The sequence below is a fragment of the Cupressus sempervirens genome, chromosome 3 (genome assembly GCF_028749045.1).
Source record: "Cupressus sempervirens isolate cs-2001-9-10 chromosome 3, ASM2874904v1, whole genome shotgun sequence".
Classification (NCBI taxonomy): Eukaryota; Viridiplantae; Streptophyta; class Pinopsida; order Cupressales; family Cupressaceae; genus Cupressus; species Cupressus sempervirens.
The window spans coordinates 685,683,597-685,704,849 of NC_143120.1; the positions used below are offsets into that span (position 1 = coordinate 685,683,597).

A 21,253-nucleotide genomic window follows, 5' to 3' on the forward strand; every position below is an offset into this window, starting at 1 on the left:
TCCAAGAGGATGAAGAGTAACATTAGTTGAAGATGTAGAGGACCACAATTTACTTGAAGATGTAGAAGACCCGCCTTCAAGAGGGAAAATGCACCATGTTGTGGTGCCAAAAATATGACATACATTTTTTATAAAAAAATCAACAACACACACAAGTTATGGTTTGGGATCCACAAACCTAAGGCTTGTGGAGCCCAAGACATAGTGCATGTGCTCTTTTTAAAACACATATTTATGGGCTACAAACCACAACCCATCTCATTTTTTTGGTTTTCTTTTGTTGGTTTCCTTCTCTACTCCCAACAACATGCACACCTTTTGTAGAAGCTGAAATATTTTCTTGTTCTGCTCCTCAAAATGCCCTCATCACCAAAGATTAGGATCAAGATCATCAAGTATGTTTTCTAATCTTGTTTATGCATTATTTTGTATTTTTTTTCAATTTTTCTTCAAGTTTTTTTATTTATTTAAAATGGAATTGGTTTCTTATCAAGAAATGTGAATAATCAACCACCAAATCCCCAGCCTGATCAACAAAAAAAAAAAAAAAAAACCCTTCACAAGATCTAAATAAAAACCCTTGTGAGGAAGAGAAAGAACCAATACAACCTCCATTGATTGAAAGACCTCTTCCTAGCATCCAAGAAAATATAATGAATGAAATAGAAAGAGGAAAAAATGAATTAAAAGCAATCATTGGTAGGTTAAAAGCTTATGGGAAAACTAATCCTATGAGAGCACAATTGACATCCTCCCTTGAGTCCATTATGAGCCATTTAGCTTTTGTTAGTGGTTAGTAGGATATTTGGCATGTTAAGAGAGAAGATCAAAGAAGATATTGTGCAAAAAAAAAAAAAAAACCTACAAATATGTAAAATAAAATGACATAACAAAAGGTAACATATGTGCATTATTTAAAAGCTAGGAGAAAATGACAATGTTAGAACTATAACTAAAAGATTTCCCATCCACTAGTGTATACATGATGGTATTAAAAATAAGTTTTGAGATAGATGATGGAAGGTCTTTGATGCTCCTCCCTGCAATAATCATGATGTTCCAATACATTTTTTAAAGAAATTGTATTATAAATTTTTTCTTGACGAGATCCCCAATTATTTTGACATGTTAGATTCTCAGGGTAGATGTGGGGGGTCATTATTTGAGAGGTCGAGGAAAAATTGTGACCCTAATGCAGTTAGGGTGGCTTTTTGTCAAGCCATAGGGTGAGCATGTCATTATTTATTTGGTTGTGAAGGAGCATGTAGAGACTATTACTCTAGGGACTATTAAAGCTTTGACATAGACCCTCATTCATTGCATCAATCCATTAGTGAAGGAGGAGCCTTCTTTGTACCATGGTCACATGTGTACATCATATGGATCCTTATGTTCATTTGGTTGTCATGTTGGAGACACTATGGATGATGAGTTGGTCAATGATGACTTCGTGAGTGACATATTTGGTATTGACACACAAGTAAGTTACAATTATAATAAACTAATTTGATCACATTTTTTATGTACAATGAATGAATAATAAATTATCATGTCTTGACATTGTTCAAAATTCAAGTTAAGAGTGTTGATGACCCTAGTATAGATTCCCCAACCCCATTTTATGTCTTGTTGATGAGTTCATAGTTATGTGATGAAGGGTTCTCCCCTTTAAAACCATAAACTCATAATAGAAATAAAGAAACAACATCAAATGTGAGAAAAAAATATGGACTTCTTATTTGCATCACAAATACATAATTATAGAATTCACAAGTACAAAATTCTAACCCACATGGGTACCTTGATTATACTAATCTATAAGACTAATTTGCAAACTACCACCTAGAGCTGTTCTAGACAATGTTCAAGCCTTTCTTAAATAGGAAATTTTGTGTCACCTAAGGAGGTTCTAAACATTGAAACTTAATACCTAGGGCCAACGAATCCTAACAATACATATCGAGTTAACCAAACACATTTTTAATAATTATTTTAGATATTTTAGGTAGCCCAACTTTAAAAGGCCATAACTTACAAATTGTTAATCTGATTGGCTATTTTAACCACTTAGAAATTTTGTCTCCTGATGTACAGGCTCGAAATGACACAAGAACCCTTTCATCAAGTTTTTAGACCTCATCTAGGCATTTTAAGGCCTCCAATGCTGAGCCTGAAGATTTTTCTACAAATATCTCGATCAAAAATCCACAATAACTTCTTTGATACTTAAGTTGGAGCAATGAGATTTTAATGGTAGGATTATAACTCTAAAATGAGCCTTCAAGTAAAAAACCATTCCAAGCTTGTAGATAAACTTACTAAAAATAACAAGTTCCCATAAATAGTAACCGCACTATCTACTAATCCTTATTAAAATAGAAAAGATTGAAAATAAAATATTTTTGGGTGATGCTAACCATGATGAATCCTCTACTAGCCTCCCTTTCCATTTGACTGGGTATTCCTCATAAGATTTTTTCCTTGGGCTTTTCCAACATGATTGTTCAGTATCTCCTCAATATCCTTCATAGCCAAACAAGCTACTAGAATACTCCATTGTGCTTTTGCAACTTCATTTCCATTACCTCCATAATATTCTATCAAATCTAAAATATTAAATACTAGTGAAATATTCAATTCAGTAGGTAACTCCGCTTCATAAGCATTTCCAAAATTATGTCTTTTTCACTATGTTGCATGGTCCAAACCTTTTCATATTCAACTTATTATATGTCCCTACTAGAAAGTGCTCCTTTCTCAAATGAACTAGATGACTTCATCTCCAATCTAAAATTTCTTATATCTCATTGTCACATTTTATTTAGCTTTATATTGTGTATTCATATTTATTATGTGTTTCCTCACCTCCTCATAGATGTTCTTCAAATGTTCAGCAAATTCTTCATCTTTCCTTTATCCAACTACCACAATTCACAAGTATTTCTTGGACTACTCCCATATACAATTTGGAATGGTGATTTACTAGTACTCTTGTTCATAGAATTATTATATGCAAATTCTACCTATGATAAAATTAGATCACATCCTTTTGGCTTGTCTCTAACCAAACATCTCAACAAGGTTCCCAAGTTACGATTCACAACTTCTATCTATACGTTAGTCCATGGGTGATGTGATGAATTAAACTTCAACTCTATCTTCAATTTCTTCTACAATGTACACAAAAAATACTCAAAAAAATTTGGTATCTCGATCTAAAACTATACTCTTTGGAAGACCCTATAGTCTCACCATTTCTGTAAAAGACAACTCTGCTACATGAACATCATCAATAGTCTTCTTGCAAGGAATAAAATGTGTCATCTTTTAAAACCTATCAACCACCACAAAAATAGAATCATTCCCATGTTGAGTCATTGGTAATCCAAGAACAAAATCTATGCTAACATCCTCACATGGCTTCTCTGGTATAGGTAATGGCTAATACAACCTTGTATTCTAGTTCACTCCTTTCACCATTTGACATACTCTGCAACTTTGTACAAACTTATCCACATATTGCTACAACTATGGCCAATAATAATTCTCAACAACCAAAGAAATGGTCTTATCTCTACCAAAATGTTTAGTCAATCCTCCACTATGCTTCTTCTTGATAAGATTCTCTCTCATTCAACTTCTATGAATGCATAATTGGCTTCCTTTGAACAATATACTATCTTGGATCATGAAATGCAACCACTTTTTCATATCAAGTCAAATAGGTTCTATACAAGCCTTCCATACTTCTCCAAAATTAGGATCATTTGGATACAAAGTACTGAGTTCTTTGAACCCAACCACCTCTATCTGCATTTTCTTTAGTAAAAGTTGTCTTCTACTAAGAGCATCTACAACTCTATTAGATTTTCCACTCTTATGTTTCAAAATAAATGTATAACTGTGCAAAAACTCAACCCACTTCAAATTCATTTGGTTCAATTTTCCTTGACTATTTAAATATTACAAAGCTTGATGATCAGTATACAAAAAAAACTCCTCAAGAATAAGATAGCGTCTCCACTTCTTCAATGCTTGAACTATAGCATAAAATTCTTGGTCATAAATAGAATATTTTATTTTGGCATCATTCAATTTCTCACTAAAGTAAGCAATAGGTCTACCCTCTTGGCTTATAATAGCTCCTATTCTAGTACCACTACCATCAAAGTTTACTTGAAACACCTTGTTAAAATTAGGAAGTGCTAAAATAGGTTGGTCAGTAACTTTCTGTTTCAATAGATTAAAACTTTTATCTACCCCTACAATCCACTTAAATTCATTCCTATCCCCTCTTATTGTTTTAGTTAGGGGTCCATAAATATGCTAAAACACAAAAAGATCTTACCTCTTTTGCACTCATTTGAGTGGGCCATTCAAGGATAGCCTTACTTTCTCTAGGTCCATTTTTTAGGCCTTCTATTGAGACTACAAATCCCAGGTACACCAACTCCTTCTTTACAAAACTACACTTCTTTAGGTTTATCAACAAGTTTTCTTCCCTCAACTTATCAAAAACCTTATGAATATGGATCAAATGCTCCTCCAATGTCTTACAAAAGATCAAACTATCATCTAGGTAAACACTAACAAACTTACCTAGAAACTCCTTCACTACCTCATTCATGAGCCTCATGAAAGTGCTTAGTGCTTTGGTTAGCCCAAAAGGCACGATTAACCATTTGTATAGTCCTCTTTTCTTGAAAGTAGTCTTCCACTCATCACCTTCTCTGATGTGAATATGATGGTATCCACTCTTCAAATCTATCTTTGTGAAATACTCAGCTCCACTCAAACAGTCCATAATATCATCCATCCTTGGCAATGGAAATCTATACTTGATTGTGATCTTGTTGATAGTGTGAGAATATGTACACATTCTCCATTTTCCATTCTTATTTTGTGCTAATATGGCTGGTACAATACCTAGACTCAAACTCTCTCGAATCAACCCCTTCTACAACAACTCATGAACTTGTCTATTCAACTCTTCACTTTTTGCTAGTATCATTCTATGTGCTACCTTGTTTGAAAAATTGGCTCTTGGAACCAAATACATATAATGAATTATCTTCCTCACTGGGGGCAATCCATCTGGTACATTATTTGATACAATATCAAAAAAAATCTCTCAACATATTTGCAACTTCTGCAAGTACCTCTTCTACTTCTTCTTTACTATCTTTTGAAATTGTAGCAAAACACATATGCTCATGCTTCATACCTTTGAAAAACTCTTTAACATCAATAAAACATATTCTTATAGCACTAGATACCTTTTCTTCTTTCTCCTTCAATAGCTTGAACTTATGTTTCACTCCATCCTTGGTTAGAGTGTCAATATTTGCTCTGCCATCATGTATAGCATGCCTATCAAATTGCCACGACCTACCTAACAACATATGACATATTTCTATAGGTATGATATCACATAGTAACTCATCCTAGTAGCTTCTAATCTTGAACTTCACATAGCACTACTCATTGACCATGACCTTGTGGTCATCTTGCACCCAAGCAATATAGTATGGATGTAGGTGTTTCTATCTCTTTAGTTTCAACTTGGTGGCCATTGTTTCTAACACCATATTATCAGTAACACCATATTATCTCTTTAGCATTCAAATTCTCTATTCTCTTCTTCTCCATAGTGAAAACATTTCCTACAAAAGCCTCCTCTTCCAAACTTTTCCTCTACCTCTTTCTCTCTAATCTCTATTTTTCTAATCATGGAAATGATTGGAATTTTTTCCTCTTTGGTTCTGATTGCTACTTCCAACCTCATCCTTATTCATTTGATCATCATTATGGCCTCCATATGATCATCTACTAGATCTTCCACCTCGACCTCTTCGATCTAGCATCTTCATCAATATGTGCAACTCTGGCCTAGTCTTTTTGTTCTTCAATCTATCTTTCTTTGGTGCTTGGAGCATTCAAATTCTCTATTCTCTTCTTCTCCATAGTGAAAACATTTCCTACAAAAGCCTCCTCTTCCAAACTTTTCCTCTACCTCTTTCTCTCTAATCTCTATTTTTCTAATCATGGAAATGATTGGAATTTTTTCCTCTTTGGTTCTGATTGCTACTTCCAACCTCATCCTTATTCATTTGATCATCATTATGGCCTCCATATGATCATCTACTAGATCTTCCACCTCGACCTCTTCTGCTATTCTTGTTGTGCAATAAAGGATTCTTTGACATACTTAGTATACTTGTGTTATCATAGTTAATGATAAAAGGTTCTTTAATTTCAATTCAGATATCCTTGAACATTTTCTCCATCTACATAACATAATTATAGTTATTTGCTTCTGTAACATACTCTTCCTCAATAGTGCTCTGTAAAATACAATCTTGCTTCTTACTCAACCAAGAAACTAATCTTCCTCCAAGAAAGAATGTGGCCTTAATCCATAAAGATAATGGGCCACTTTCTCCTTATCAGCTTCTACATGGCCAATTCTAATGAGAACTTGGTAGAACTCTTTAGTATACTCTTGAACATATTTACTTGTTTTCATTAACACTTGCATTTTCTTCAACAGATCAAACTCATAATCCATGGGAATGAAGTGAAAATTCATTCCCATGGATTATGAGTTTGATCTGTTGAAGAAAATGCAAGTGTTAATGAAAACAAGTAAATATGTTCAAGAGTATACTAAAGAGTTCTACCAAGTTCTCATTAGAATTGGCCATGTAGAAGCTGATAAGGAGAAAGTGGCCCATTATCTTTATGGATTAAGGCCAAGCATTCAGGATGAGCTAAGTCTATTTTGAATGAATAGTATTGAGGTGGCATACCAGCTTTCCCTAAAATTTGAGGAGAAACTAAGCAAGAAGTTTGACAACAAGAATAGCAGAAGAGGTCGAGGTGGAAGATCTAGTAGATGATCATATGGAGGCCATAATGATGATCAAATGAATAAGGATGAGGTTGGAAGTAGCAATCAGAACCAAAGAGGAAAAAATTCCAATCATTTCCATGATTAGAAAAATAGAGTTCTACCAAGTTCTCATTAGAATTGGCCATGTAGAAGCTGATAAGGATCACAGTACAACACTTATCTTCAAATCTACACCTTGTGTGAAACAAGCTCCTTCTTTGATCAAGTTCATTCTCACCACTCAATAGGACTCTTTTGTTAACTAGAACTTCTCCTCTTTCAAAATTTTTAGAATATGAGGATCTAGCATCTTCATCAATATGTGCAACTCTGGCCTAGTCTTTTTGTTCTTCAATCTATCTTTCCTTGGTGCTTGGAGCATTCAAATTCTCTATTCTCTTCTTCTCCATAGTGAAAACATTTCCTACAAAAGCCTCCTCTTCCAAACTTTTCCTCTACCTCTTTCTCTCTAATCTCTATTTTTCTAATCATGGAAATGATTGGAATTTTTTCCTCTTTGGTTCTGATTGCTACTTCCAACCTCATCCTTATTCATTTGATCATCATTATGGCCTCCATATGATCATCTACTAGATCTTCCACCTCGACCTCTTCTGCTATTCTTGTTGTCAAACTTCTTGCTTAGTTTCTCCTCAAATTTTAGGGAAAGCTGGTATGCCACCTCAATACTATTCATTCAAAATAGACTTAGCTCATCCTGAATGCTTGGCCTTAATCCATAAAGATAATGGGCCACTTTCTCCTTATCAGCTTCTACATGGCCAATTCTAATGAGAACTTGGTAGAACTCTTTAGTATACTCTTGAACATATTTACTTGTTTTCATTAACACTTGCATTTTCTTCAACAGATCAAACTCATAATCCATGGGAATGAATTTTCACTTCATTTTAGCTACCATTCATTCTTGTCTAGTAATTTTTTCTTGTCCCTTTCTATTTCACTCCAACTAAACCTCTTGCTACTAGATCTTCACATGTCCCTTTTGTTTTACCTTTGCAAACTTGACCCTATTAGTATCCTCAATATCTTCATACTCAAAGTACTCGTCTAGTTCATTGATCCAATCAATCAACTCATTTAGGTTAAGATTTCTTGAAAATGTGGGAACCTCAATCTTAGGTCTTTTTCCAATCTTGGAGATGCCCCTAAAAGGCCTCTCTTATTTTGGGTTTAGAATTGCCTCTACATTAGCATTTTCTTCTACTTTCTCCTCATCCTCTCTTTCATCTCTTATAGGAAGATTTATTCCTCTACACATTTGTTCTTCCAATTCCTACATTTTTCTTTGGAGGGCTAGGAAACCCTTAGGTATAATTTACCTATAGCTCTTCTATGATGCTCTCTTTGTGGAGGCATTTTCATGCTTCCACTAAAACCCTAGTGCAAACTCCCTCACAATTGGTGATCTGTCTACATGCTCCCAACCACAATCATGGTGTGAATTACCTCACACTTGGCGATCTATCCATAGACTCAAGAACTCTATATCTAATAACAGAAACAAAGAAGCAACAAAAAAATGTAAGAACAAAATATGGAGTTTTATTTGTGCTGCAAATGCAAAATTATAGAATTCACAAGTACAAAATGCTAACCCACATGGGTGTCTTCATTATACTAATCAACAAGACTAAGCTGCGAACTACCACCTAGAGCTATTCTAGACAATGATTGGGTCTTTCTTAAATAAGAAATTTTATGCTACTCAAGAAGGTTCTATACATTGAAACTTAATACCTAGGGTTGATGGACCCTAACAATACATATAGAGTCAACCAAATACATCTTTGACAATTATTTTAGATATTTCAAGTAGCCCAACTTTGGAAGGCCATAACTCACTAATTGTTTCTTTGATTAGCTACTATAACTACTTTTTAGAAATGTCATCTCATGATCTATAGGCTCAAAGATATGCAAGTGCCCTTTTGTCAGGATTTCAGACCTCATCTAGGCACTCTAAGCCCTCCAATGATGAGCCTAAAATTTTTTCTACAAATATTTCCACTGAAAATCTGCAATAACTTCTTTGATACTTAAGCTAGAGTAGTGAGATTTTTATGGTAGGCTTATATCTCTAAAATGAACCCTTACATAGAAAATGAGAATATTTTGAGCTCATATAACCAACTTATCAAAAATAGCAAGTTCCCATAAATAGTATCCACCCTGTCTACTAGTCCTTATTAAAATAGAAAAGACTAAAAAGAAAATATTTTTAGGTGATAAAAGATTTTTTTTACACCCAAGATGCTCTTGCATCATTATATATCGATTTAATCATTTAAATTAATACATATATTTATTAAATAATCATATGAAGGATTGACAATTTTTTTTTCATCCATGTGCATTAGTTCTCTACTAGACCATTGTCATTCACAAAGGACTCTAGCATAGTCTCAATATGAGCATCATAGAAGTACATTTGTTTCATATTATTTTAATTCACTTGATTATATTATATTTTATAAAAAATATGTAAATTATATTATATGATTTTCAGTTGTTGATGTTAGAGACTCCTTCTCATCTTTGCCAGTCCATCGATTGTGGAATTGTTGTTGCAATGGCTAATTCAAAGCCATTGACCAAGGTATGCAAGAGTTTTCATAGTTTTTATTTATATTTATAATAGTTAGTATTGAAATTTTAAATGGTATTTATAAGTATGATCAAGTGATTATATTGATTAAATTGTTGTAGGGCCTTGTTTTGATTAAGTAAAAAAAAGTTTTAAAGGACCTAAAACTTTTTAAAAAGTAATGTAACAACAAGAATAGAGAAGCTTAGAAGAACTGTGCATTAGCACCTAAGAACAGAACTATCGAAGACAAGAAGTCTTAAAACAACTAATAGGAATAGACAACAAAAAGAAATAAAAAGGACTATTTGGTGGTGGTAAGAAAATAATTAATTTTGTTGTAGGGCCTTTGAGGTGGATGTACAAAGTGACTATTTGATGTTGGTAAGAAAATAATCAATTTTGTGTGTACATATATTTGATTTAAATGTATAATAACTATTGATTCATATATACTCTCTTTGTATCAGCTCTAATTAGAGAGGAGCCTAAACAAGAGGATAAGTGAGTATGTGAGGAAGACCCCATCATTTCCCTCCATCCAATGACTGAAGACACTAGGGATTTGTTTCCTTCCACTCATTGAAAGGAGAAGATATAGGGACGGGTACATTTAAAGCATTAGTGGACATATACATCTTATATTATATGTTAGTGGACATATTTGACATACATTTAATGTATATATGACATTTTATATTTGATGCATGACATTATTAGACTTACAACTTTTATGCATCAATTTTTTCATGTATGACATTATTGTTTATCATAATATATACCTTGTTTTTCTTTTTTACATTTTAAGTATTTCATGTATTTATTTTTAATGTAATTTACATCCAAAATAAGGGTAGGAATCATTATAATAAGCTTTGATAGTATCTTTTGACATGGGAATAAGGCTATGATATTAATTTTTATTTAGATTGTACAAGTTATGAGTACTTTTGATTATGTGTAACTTATTTAGAGTTTTTGTTGGGATGAGAACAATGAAACTTGAATTCTTATTACTATTATAAAATTAACATTGAAGTTTGACTTTTGAATTGGCTACATTATGTAAATGTCTATTCTTGAATCTTCATGTCATCATAAACATGTCAAGAGTTTATATATGATTTATCTTTAGAATATGAGAAGACTTGAAATAAAGTTTTTAATTTATTCATGGAATTTGATATCAATATTTCTTTCTTATCCATCTCTTTGGGAGATTCATTCATGGGAACACATTATATATGCTCTTTTTATGATTCCTATAGCTATACTTGTTACATTTTTTCTTGGATATCTTTTTTTTTTCAAATTATCCTAGTGTAGGGAACCTAACAACCCTTGTTTTGGATTTTTTTGTGTTGTTGGTTTTTGACTTGTTGTGGCTCTATCCAACTTAGGGTGCTATATTGGTGTGTTTAGATCAAGTTGGTTTGACTAAGCCTTATTTAGGTAACTGCAAGCTAATTAACACTAGGGGGACACTAGGTGGTCAAAGTGGGTCAAAGTTTGTACAAGTCATTGGTAAGTGGGATATGACTTAACTAGGTGCTAAATAGTGATTTTTTATCTTGTTCAAGTGTTTGGAACTTATAAAATGTAATGTTGGTTGATTAGAATCTCAAATGCTAAAAGTTGCTAAGTTGTAAAGAAGTTACTCAAATGGGTCTACGGGACAAAAAGAGAAATATTGGTTATGAAGGAACCAAATTATGTCTAAAAACCTTTATTTAGCCTATTTTTCTCTATTAAAAAAAGTTTTAAGGTTCTAGAAGTCAAAAATGCAAAAATTGCAATGTGGTCAGCAACTTTTAAAAGTTGTTCCACAACATTTTGTGTAACTTTTTAGTTATGGCATGTAAGGAATGAAATATGGTTGGTTTAACCAAATACATTCCATGGGAGGTCCTATAAGGCCTGGAAGAAGACAAATCTACTAGTTGGATGTTGGAAGACTTCATTCTTGAATTTGAATACAAATGTATCGTTACATTTCCTTTAACAAATTTTGGATTTTACACAAAAAGTTTGAGATAATGGGTTGAAAATTGAAATTTTACCTTTGATAAAGTTATTTCATGTTTATATAGTAGTTTTAATTTCATTAAAATTTCTTTTAAGTATTCATCTATTAAGGTTTTATAAATAATTTTGAAAACACCATGTGTGTTGGTCCTGCCCAGGCAACCTAGACAAAAATGACTCTCCCATGAGTTCCCATCTTGGAATCATCATGGAACTAAGGAAAATGGGAGAGGAAACATCATATATAATTTACCATAAATCTTGGCCCCTGCAAATAGAGTTAACTAATTTTCTAATGATGCCCTACACAAGTTTTGAATACCTAGCTAGGGAATTACAATGTTGATTTGAGGAGTTTAGTGTTTGAATGTAGATGAAAATTCAAACAAAATTTGGAGAAGGTAGAGGGATGATAAATTATTATTTTCCCAAAGGAGAACTCCCCAAGAAAATATGTTATGCCCCTACAATGTCATCTTCAACTTCTAGTATCATTTTCATTCTTCTAAGTATCAACACACAATATTTTGTGACTCTTAGGGTCAATTTTGTTCAGCCTGCTCAAGAATATTTGAGTGGTCAATAAGATAAGACAATCTTGAGAATAGAGTTTACCTAGCCACATAGAGCTAATTAAGTAGAAATTTTGGTCTCACAATGAACGATTAGAGAGATTCACCAATTAGCAACTTTGTACTAGCCAACACTACAAGTTTCAATTTCACTCGAGATGGGGGTGCAAAATCAAAATGGAATCAAATCTCTAAAAATTTAGAGAGGTTATTGTAGGTGTCAAGAGCACAATCTTTTAGTTTCAATACCTCATGTGAGCTCTGAGGTATGCCCCGTCAAAGATCACTGCCCTATGGCATTTAGTGACTCTTTGGTTCAATTCTGTTTGGCATGCCCGATAATGTTTGAGTGGTCAATGAGACAAGAAAATATTGGGACTAGGGTTTACCTAGCTACTCAAAGATAAAAAAGCAAAAAAATTGATCCTATGACAAATAGTTAGAGAGATTCACCAATTGGCAACTTTTATTGACCAACACTACAAATTTAAGCATCATTCGAGATGGGGACACAAAATAAAAATGAAATCTAGCCTCCAAAAATCAAGAGAGGTTATTGTAGGTGTTTAAAACATGATCTTATAGCACCCAAAATTGCATCCATACCTTGCATGAGCTCTAAGAAATGCCCTATCAAAGATCACTTCCCTATGGCATTTAGTGAATCTCAGGGTCAATTTCATTTTGTGTGCCTAAGAACATTCAAGTAGTCAATGAGATGGGATAAGATTGGGACTAGGGTTTACCCAACCACTTAGAGATAATAAATTAGATAGGTTAATCCAACAACAAATGGTTAGAGAGATTCATTAGTTGGTGACTTTGTTTTGGCCAACACTATAAGTTTTAGAATCACCAGAGATGAGGCTGCAAAATCAAAATATAATTCAACCACCAAAAAGAGAGAGAGAGGTTATTGTAGCTATCCAAAACAAAATCCTCTAGCACCCAGAATTGCATACATACTTTGTATGAGCTCTAAAATATGCCCCATCAAAGATCATTTCCCTATGTCATTTAGTGACTCTTAGGGTCAATTCCATTCAACATGCCCAAGAATGTTTGTGTGGTCAATGCGATGGGATGAGCTTGAGAATATAATTTACCTAGCCACTTAGAGCTAATGGAGTAGACAATTTCATCCCATAATAAATGGTTAGAGAGATTCACTAGTTAGCAATTTTTTACTAGCCAACACTACAAGTTTTAGCATCACCCAAGATGGGGCCACAAAATCAAAATGGAATCCAATCTCCAAAAAGAGATAGACATTATTGTAGATTTTGACAATATAGTCTTGTAGCACCCAAAATTTCATCCATACCTCGCATGAGCTCTGAGATATGCCCCATCAAAGATTGTTGTCCTATGGCATTTCGTGACTCTTAGGGTCTATTTCATTTGGTGTTCTTGAGAATGTTTGAGTAGTCAATGGAATAGGATTGGCTAAGGACTAGGGTTTTTTCAGCCACTTAGAACTAACAAAGTAGACAACTTGATCCCATGATGAGTGGTTAGAGAGATCCACTACTTGGTGACTTTGTATTGGCCAACACTACAAGTTTTAGCATCACCTGAGATGGGGCCACAAATTCAAAATGAAATCCAATTTCCAAAAAGTGACAGAGGTTATTTTAGGCATCAATAACATAGTTCTATATCACTTAGAATTGCATCCATAACTCACATGAGCTTCAAGATATGACCCATCAAAGATCACTACCCTATGACATTTAGGGTCCGTTTGGTTGCTGGAATTAACCTAGAATAAGGAAACAAGAATAGGAAAATTGGAATAAATCTATTCCAATTTTGGTCCAATGCAAGAATAAATCTAATTCCTAAAAAAACTTGAAATTAGATTTATTCTCATTTTGGGCCAAAATTGGAATAGATTTATTCCAATTTTCCTATTCTCGTTTCCTTATTCCAGGGTAATTCCAGTAACCAAACTGGTCGTTAGTGACTCTTAGGGTCAATTTTTTTTGGCATGCCTGGGTAGGTTCAAGCAGTCAACAGGATGGGATGAGCTTGGGATTAGGGTTTACCTGATCACTTAGAGCTAAAGGAGCATATCGTTTGGTCCCAAAACAAATAGTGAGAGAGATATGACCAAGATATATATGCCTAGGCCACTTTGTGCATGATATGAGCAAAAGTTTCTAATTAGGAAAAAATAGATCTTTTTGAGTGTTTGGTCAAGATAGCCTAGGATTAGGTTTATTGAGATTCTTTATCCTTTCATGGTAGTCTACCACTAAATTTCCATTACTCATTTTTTGTTGGATCTTCCACTCTCTCATGCCTTACCATGGCTCTCCTTAGAGTACCTCTACTAATTTTCAATGTTTTCCTTGTCTTTGTCATGATTCGATCTTTCTTCAATTGGGTACATACTATTGTCAATGTAAGTATGTGTCTTGTGGTATTACTATCTTTGGTGTATGATTTAGAACCCACTTTGTCATATGCACTCATTAGATTCTTTAGAATATTTTTTTCATTTAAATCATCCATCATTCTTAGCCAAAGAATCTTCATGATGAGCTTAAATTACAAATTCCTCATCATTTCAACAAATAATTAGCATTGACTTGCCATATCTAATTGTTCAAAGAATAATCTCTAGATACTACTAACTTTTCTTTGACAAGTACACTTGCTAATCTTGTTAGGCATTGATTCAAAATGTTAGTATCAATATCAAACAAATATTTTGGTCTTCTACAATGAATTCTAGAAGGTTATAATCTCTTCCATTCCCTCAACATTTTGAACATCAACATAAGGTTGAGTGACTCTGACTCTCTCTCTCTCTCTCTCTCCCTCCCTCCCTCCCTCCCTCCCCCTCCCTCACCCTCTCTCATCCCCCATCCCCACTTTCTCTCTCTCTATTTCATGTATATATATTGATCTTCATCTCCATATTTCTCTACCTAAATCTCTCTCCCACTCCTCTCTTTTAATATATATTTCCCACACATCTCTCTCTCTCTCTCTCTCATCCTCTACTCTCTCTCACCATGTACCGTCTCTCCTTCCCTCTATCACTATCCATTCTCTCTATTGAAATATAATGCTTACAAAGTGTATGCATGCTATTTAAGCTTTGAATCTAAAAATTCTTTAAATAGTGTGCAAATTATATTTAAAGCTTTGGATTCTACCAAGCCTAAGGATTGGATTTTCCTTAGGGTTCCTTTAGAGTCACTAAACTAGTCTGAGACATGTTTTGCAGCAAGCAAACAAAAAATGATCTATTTTTCGTGTGTGCTCTCCTTCAAGTTTCCTCATGGTTGAACATCACTAAAATCAGATTACATGATATTGTAGATCTTTGTTTTAGCTATATAACCATATAATTTATTTTGAATTCAAACTATTTCAATATTTTCAACTATAATTTCTTTTGAATGTATGTCCATTTTCTCTCAAAACCCACGATATACTAATTGAGGTGTTAATTTTAGCCCATTCATCAAATTTTGCAACAACTAAGATTTTTAGAAACTAGACTCCATTCTACACACTTTGAGAAAAAGATGTTTTCATTTTAGATTAGTTTTCAACCATCTCTAGGGGGGCACATATATATTTCACATTTTTGGGATGTGTCTAATTGCTAAATTTATAAAAAAATACACATTATAAAATTACTCGAAAAGTCTAAGATAAACTACACAGTGTTAGGTAACTTTTGACTAGAGCAATTAAAGAATTATAAAAAAAAGGTTAAAATTTTAGGGGGCACACTTTGCACTGTGTCATGTCTTTTCTAGAAAGATAGTACCACTTTTGTGGCCCCCTTTTTTGAGGACATAAAACTAAACCATTTTGAAAAAAAATTAGTAGTTTAGAAACTAGATTGAAAGAACTACTACTTTTGTTTTTGTCATATGTTAATTTTTTGAGCATAACTATCTTCAAATTGTTGTTGAAGTTTGTTGATTTTAGAAATAAGTGGCCACTTATACCCCCCTTTTGGCACCACAACTTGGTGCACTTACCTAAGCCATAGATGGCTGAGATGGAGATGATGAATATTTTAGTGTCAATGAGGCATGTGACCAGGATGAGGAGCATGATGATCCTACTAAAGTGTTTGAAGGACATGAGAAACCATATGGGCATGAAGTCCATGAAGATGATAAATTTATTGATTTTCATTTACCTATATTTGAAGGTGATGAAGACCATGGAACTGATACTATTAATCTATTTGTAGATTTAGGTCTTAGTAATGATAGGGAATATATGCCATTAGACAATGAAATTTCATGTGAAGTTGACATTGATTGATCACCATGTTCAATTTAAGATATCTATGAGGAGTCAACACAAGTTTGATAAACATTTATAGGTTAACTATTGTGTTTTTTTATTGTACACAACATGTGATGCAAATAAAGTAATTTGAATGTTATGATTTATTTTGTGGATATCTTTAATCTCAATTCATTACAATTTTTATAACAATATTCTTAATTTCCAATCATCATATCAAGTTTGTGATCATAGTTTTGATGTTCCTATTCAATAAATTTAATAGTGAGCATTTCTTCAAATTCTATTTAAGTTCCTCATATTTTATTTGATAGTGTTACCTCTGATGTTGATAATTTGGTGTTACTCATCTTGTTGTTGACTTTGAAAAAATCATTATTTAATAATATTGTTGAATTCATGTTGACATCAACATATTTTATGCCTTTATTCTATAGTATTAAGAGTGCATTCAAACTATTATACAAGTGTTTTATCTACTATTGTGTGACTTGGGAAGGTAAAAGTCTTTAAAAAAACATTTTGGTTGTATATTTTGCATCTGTTCATAAATAAACATGTTTCCTTGATGATGATAATCTTGAACTAATGTAAATAGAAAAATTCTCCCTAATAGTGTTTTGTTAAGCTTGTAGTTTAGGCAATTCATGTGGACCTTTTAGTTTTTGAGACTTGGATTCTTAATATGATAGTCAACCACATTGTAGGATAAAAATTCCTTGTTTGGATATCAAAATCCTTTGTGAAGTGGTTATGAGTATGGGCTATTGCATTTTTCTTTGCTTAAATTTTATATTATATTTTGATTTTAGAAACTTTTTATTATAATTTATTATGTCGTAATGCTAAAATATTACTGTATGAAGCACTGTAACAAAATATTACTGCAATTTGTTACATATTTTCTTCTAGTTCTTTTGGAAGTGCTTGTCCTTTAAATCTTTGTAATGATTTTCCTCTTTGAAACTATTGTCTATTTATCAATTTTTTGCATTTGAATGAGATCTTTGAGTTTATTATTTGAAATTTTCTAAATTTTTCCATTAATAACTACTATTCATGCTGAAAATTTTACTATATTTCTAATATCACTTACGTATATATTGTATAATTAACATTTTATCATTTTATGTCATTATCTATTTCTTTAAGAATGTGCATGTGGGTATTCCTAATTCTACTATGGGGGATAAAACAATCCTAAATAGTCTAACTGAGATGCTAAGGAATGGGCAAGGTCAAAACATCACTATGGTGCAAGAGGTAAGTTTAAGAATGACATTTTATAGTTTTATAGGTTCAAATACCCTATGTTTTATATTATATCATGTTAATTTATGTTTGTGCAATGTAAAAAATTTAGAAAGTTGTTCAAACCCCTATTATGTCCTTTGGTACTTCTAATACTATGCAAGTAGTAAGATTTTATCTAAGTTTTGTGCACTTAATTAACTTGTTTCACCTTTACTATTTTGTTATTGATTTTTGTTTTACCAAAGGGAATTTATAAAGTAGTTCCACCAAAAACACATCTTATGGGTATGTGAGACCCAATTATGCCATTTGATACATTCAATGTTGTGCAAATTGTAAGATTTAATCATATATTTATGTGGGTTTAATTGTGTTATTTACCTTTTTATACCACTTTCAGATTTATATTTGTGCCTTGCAGAATACTTCAAGATGTGGCATGCCCTCTAAATCTAGAGTGGATATATCCATCACAAAAGTGACATCAATTACAATACCTCAAAGCATGCCATCTACATCAAACATGGATACTCCTAGTATCCATATGAAAATGAAAATTCATGTCCCTATTAGGAGTACACTAAGATTAATAAATAATCCATCATGTGTTGGTTCAGCCAGAATTCTTCCACCAACACCTGAACAAGTTTCCTTGAGGAGTGTTATGGAATCATAGTCAACAATGTTAAGGCTCCTACCAAATAGCCTTGAAAATTCTCAAAAGAGGAAAGAGATACAAAAATAAATTGATTTATGTGAGAGGACATTATTGGGGGTTGGAGGGATTAATTTAGCTAGATAGGTAAAATTATCTAAGTATTATTTTATTACTCTTTTGTAGATCATCTTTTTCTTCAATATTATCTTATCACTCTTTTGTGGAACATCTTGTGATATTGTAGCAAATTTTTCATCTTAGGCATACATGGAATTTAAAATTAAAGTCTAAAAACTATATTTGATACACTAATCTAAATATTTACACCTCTTCACTTTCATCTTCATAAATTCTATTTGATACATTCTATTTAGCACATACCCTATCTACAACCTCATGGAGTTTAGGATTTTTTTGATTTTTCATTTCTTTCTTCTATTATCTTCTTAACCTTAGGAAATCCAATTAACACCATCCCATTAACAACAACTTGCTTCCATACTATAATACCATTCACAATTAGGATCCATTCCTCTTTTTATCATAAGTTCTAGTGTATTCTTTGCAAGAATAACCTTATCAATCCTTTCCAAAGCCTAAATGAGACACTTGTAGTATACAATATTAGGTGGCAAGATCTCATGAACAAATTTAGTGGCCATTACAAATAGGTTGTTATGCAACAATGAATTAATGAGACCATTGACAGTAACCTCCAGAGGGACCAAACCATCACTAATCATGTCCTACACAAGGTGAACAACCTTGGCATCCCTTCTCTCTAAGTACATCCTTTCAATTATGGTTCCATATGCGTATTCATTGGGCTTGCAACTTGGCTTACTTTTACTCTCTCTCAATAGATCCAATGCTTCTTCTACTTTCTTCTCCAATACACAGAGGGCAATTATGATAGGATAGAATGTGTTCATGATGAGGAGAATCCTTTTCATTTCCATACATTCCTTGAGCTCTAAGGAAATATTAGTGAGTATTCCTAAGCTCAATATCTCAATAGTAAAGTTATACTCTATAGGCACCTTATCTGCATATTCATCCACCCTATATTTTCTCAATAATGTTTTTTTCCATGGCCTTAGAAAGGGACATGCCTATATTATATTCCTCATCTAAATATTTCCCCTAGGCTACAAAATTTAGTTTAAATATTCTCCTCTGCAATTGCAATAGGGCCTTCTCATTTTCCCTATTTTAATGTGCATCAACCTCATATTAATATTCTTATGTGCAACTAAGCATTTCAAAAGATGTGTTGAAAAGAATAGAGAAACCATTGAATTAGAGGAAATTTCTTGATCTAATTACTCATTTCAATTTTATGCCTTTTCTTGTAGTACTATTATAGATGTGAAGACTTCTATTCAAACAGTGCAAAGCTAATGGGCAATGAAAGAACTCCTAAAATATCCAACTTTGATGAGGGTTGCTTAACTACAAGAATAGTCATCCACCTAAGTACCATAGAAGAATACCCAACTATAGTGACTCTTTAGATATAATCAATCTTGAACATCTAAATTAAAATATGATATGTCCATGTGGCCACCAATCTAGATAATACAACCTACATTAATGTATAGTGAAGAAAAAAACTAAACCCCGAAACCCATGTATCCCAAGCTCTCCACAACACCTATGTTCCATAGGGCACTCATTAAAACTATATGAATAACACTTATGTTTGAAAATGCCAAATTTGTAAACCTCTAATGCTGAAGCTCTATAATGTCTCATAATTAAGGTCGACCTCTTCATACCCAAGACCTTTTTCCTATATATAAAAAATAAAATTGCACTATAGAAACTAATGATGTATCTTATGGCTGGCATATCCATAATTTGATAAATAAAATGCCTCCCCATATTAGGCCCTACCCTACAACCCCAAATCCTAAATATATTCCCAAAAGACCTTGAAATTGGAAATTCAAGAAAACAAAATGATGATCTTCTCTCATGAAAACTTGTGGACCTTTAAATGCCCAAAAAATCATACTATATCACCTTCAAAAACCATGGAATAGCTAGGGAATAATAAGTTTTTTACTCATGTTGTTCCTCAACACACAAATTAATATACTTTTCTAATTGATGGTAATTTTAAGATCAAGTAGTTCACTGTTGAATTGCAGAAGCCTTGTGTTGATATAACTATTTAAATAGAAATTTGAGGATTAGTACATGAAGTATGTTCCAAATTGCTTGGTGAATGACTATCTAGCATAAATGAAATCTAGCAATTATTGACCTAAAATTAATTAATTCAGTTCATTTTAAATCTAACTCTTGTCTATCTCAATTGTAGTTTTTAAATATGGAAAATCATTAACATTAATATCTAGACTTGACAAGGTGTAAATACTTCCATGATTGAAAATGTATTAATGCAACTTGTATCACTTGATTGACACTTTTATCTTATTCTTTTGCTATAGTTTCTCTGTTTGATACAATTATTCAATTGTATGGTGTCTTTGATGTTACACAAATGTCATATCAGTTATCAGATAGAGTCTACCGAGCCAGTTAGTCAGTAAGGTAATTCTTAGAGTCTACCAAGCTTAGATGGTTAGCAAAGTGATTTATAGAGTCTACTGAGCATTTCTAGAAGTTACACTATGGAGACAGTTTCTACCAAGCTCACTCAGGCATGAAAGGTTTTTTGTAGTAGAAATTAGTTTCTACCAAGCTCACAAGGTCTACGAAGGAATGTTAGTGTTTATCGAGTTCACTCGGTCTCCAAATGATTTTTTAGAATTCTCAGTGTTTACCAAGCTTTAGTTGGTTAACACTAGAAATCACTTTTGGAGTAGTGTTTACTGAGTAGGGTCGTCCAATGAAGGATTTTATTGTTTTGGAAAATGATGTTTAATTTTTTCATGTAAAGTTTGTAGCTAACTAATGTAATGATTATTTGTAATTGTAACTTGTAAATGAGC

At 32.8% G+C, this 21,253-nt stretch overlaps 1 pseudogene; it reads right to left on the minus strand.

Moving 5' to 3' along the window:
- Positions 1 to 19,671: 19,671 nt before the first annotated feature.
- Positions 19,672 to 20,177, minus strand: LOC149568588 (RHOMBOID-like protein 13 pseudogene; annotated as a pseudogene).
- Positions 20,178 to 21,253: the final 1,076 nt, after the last annotated feature.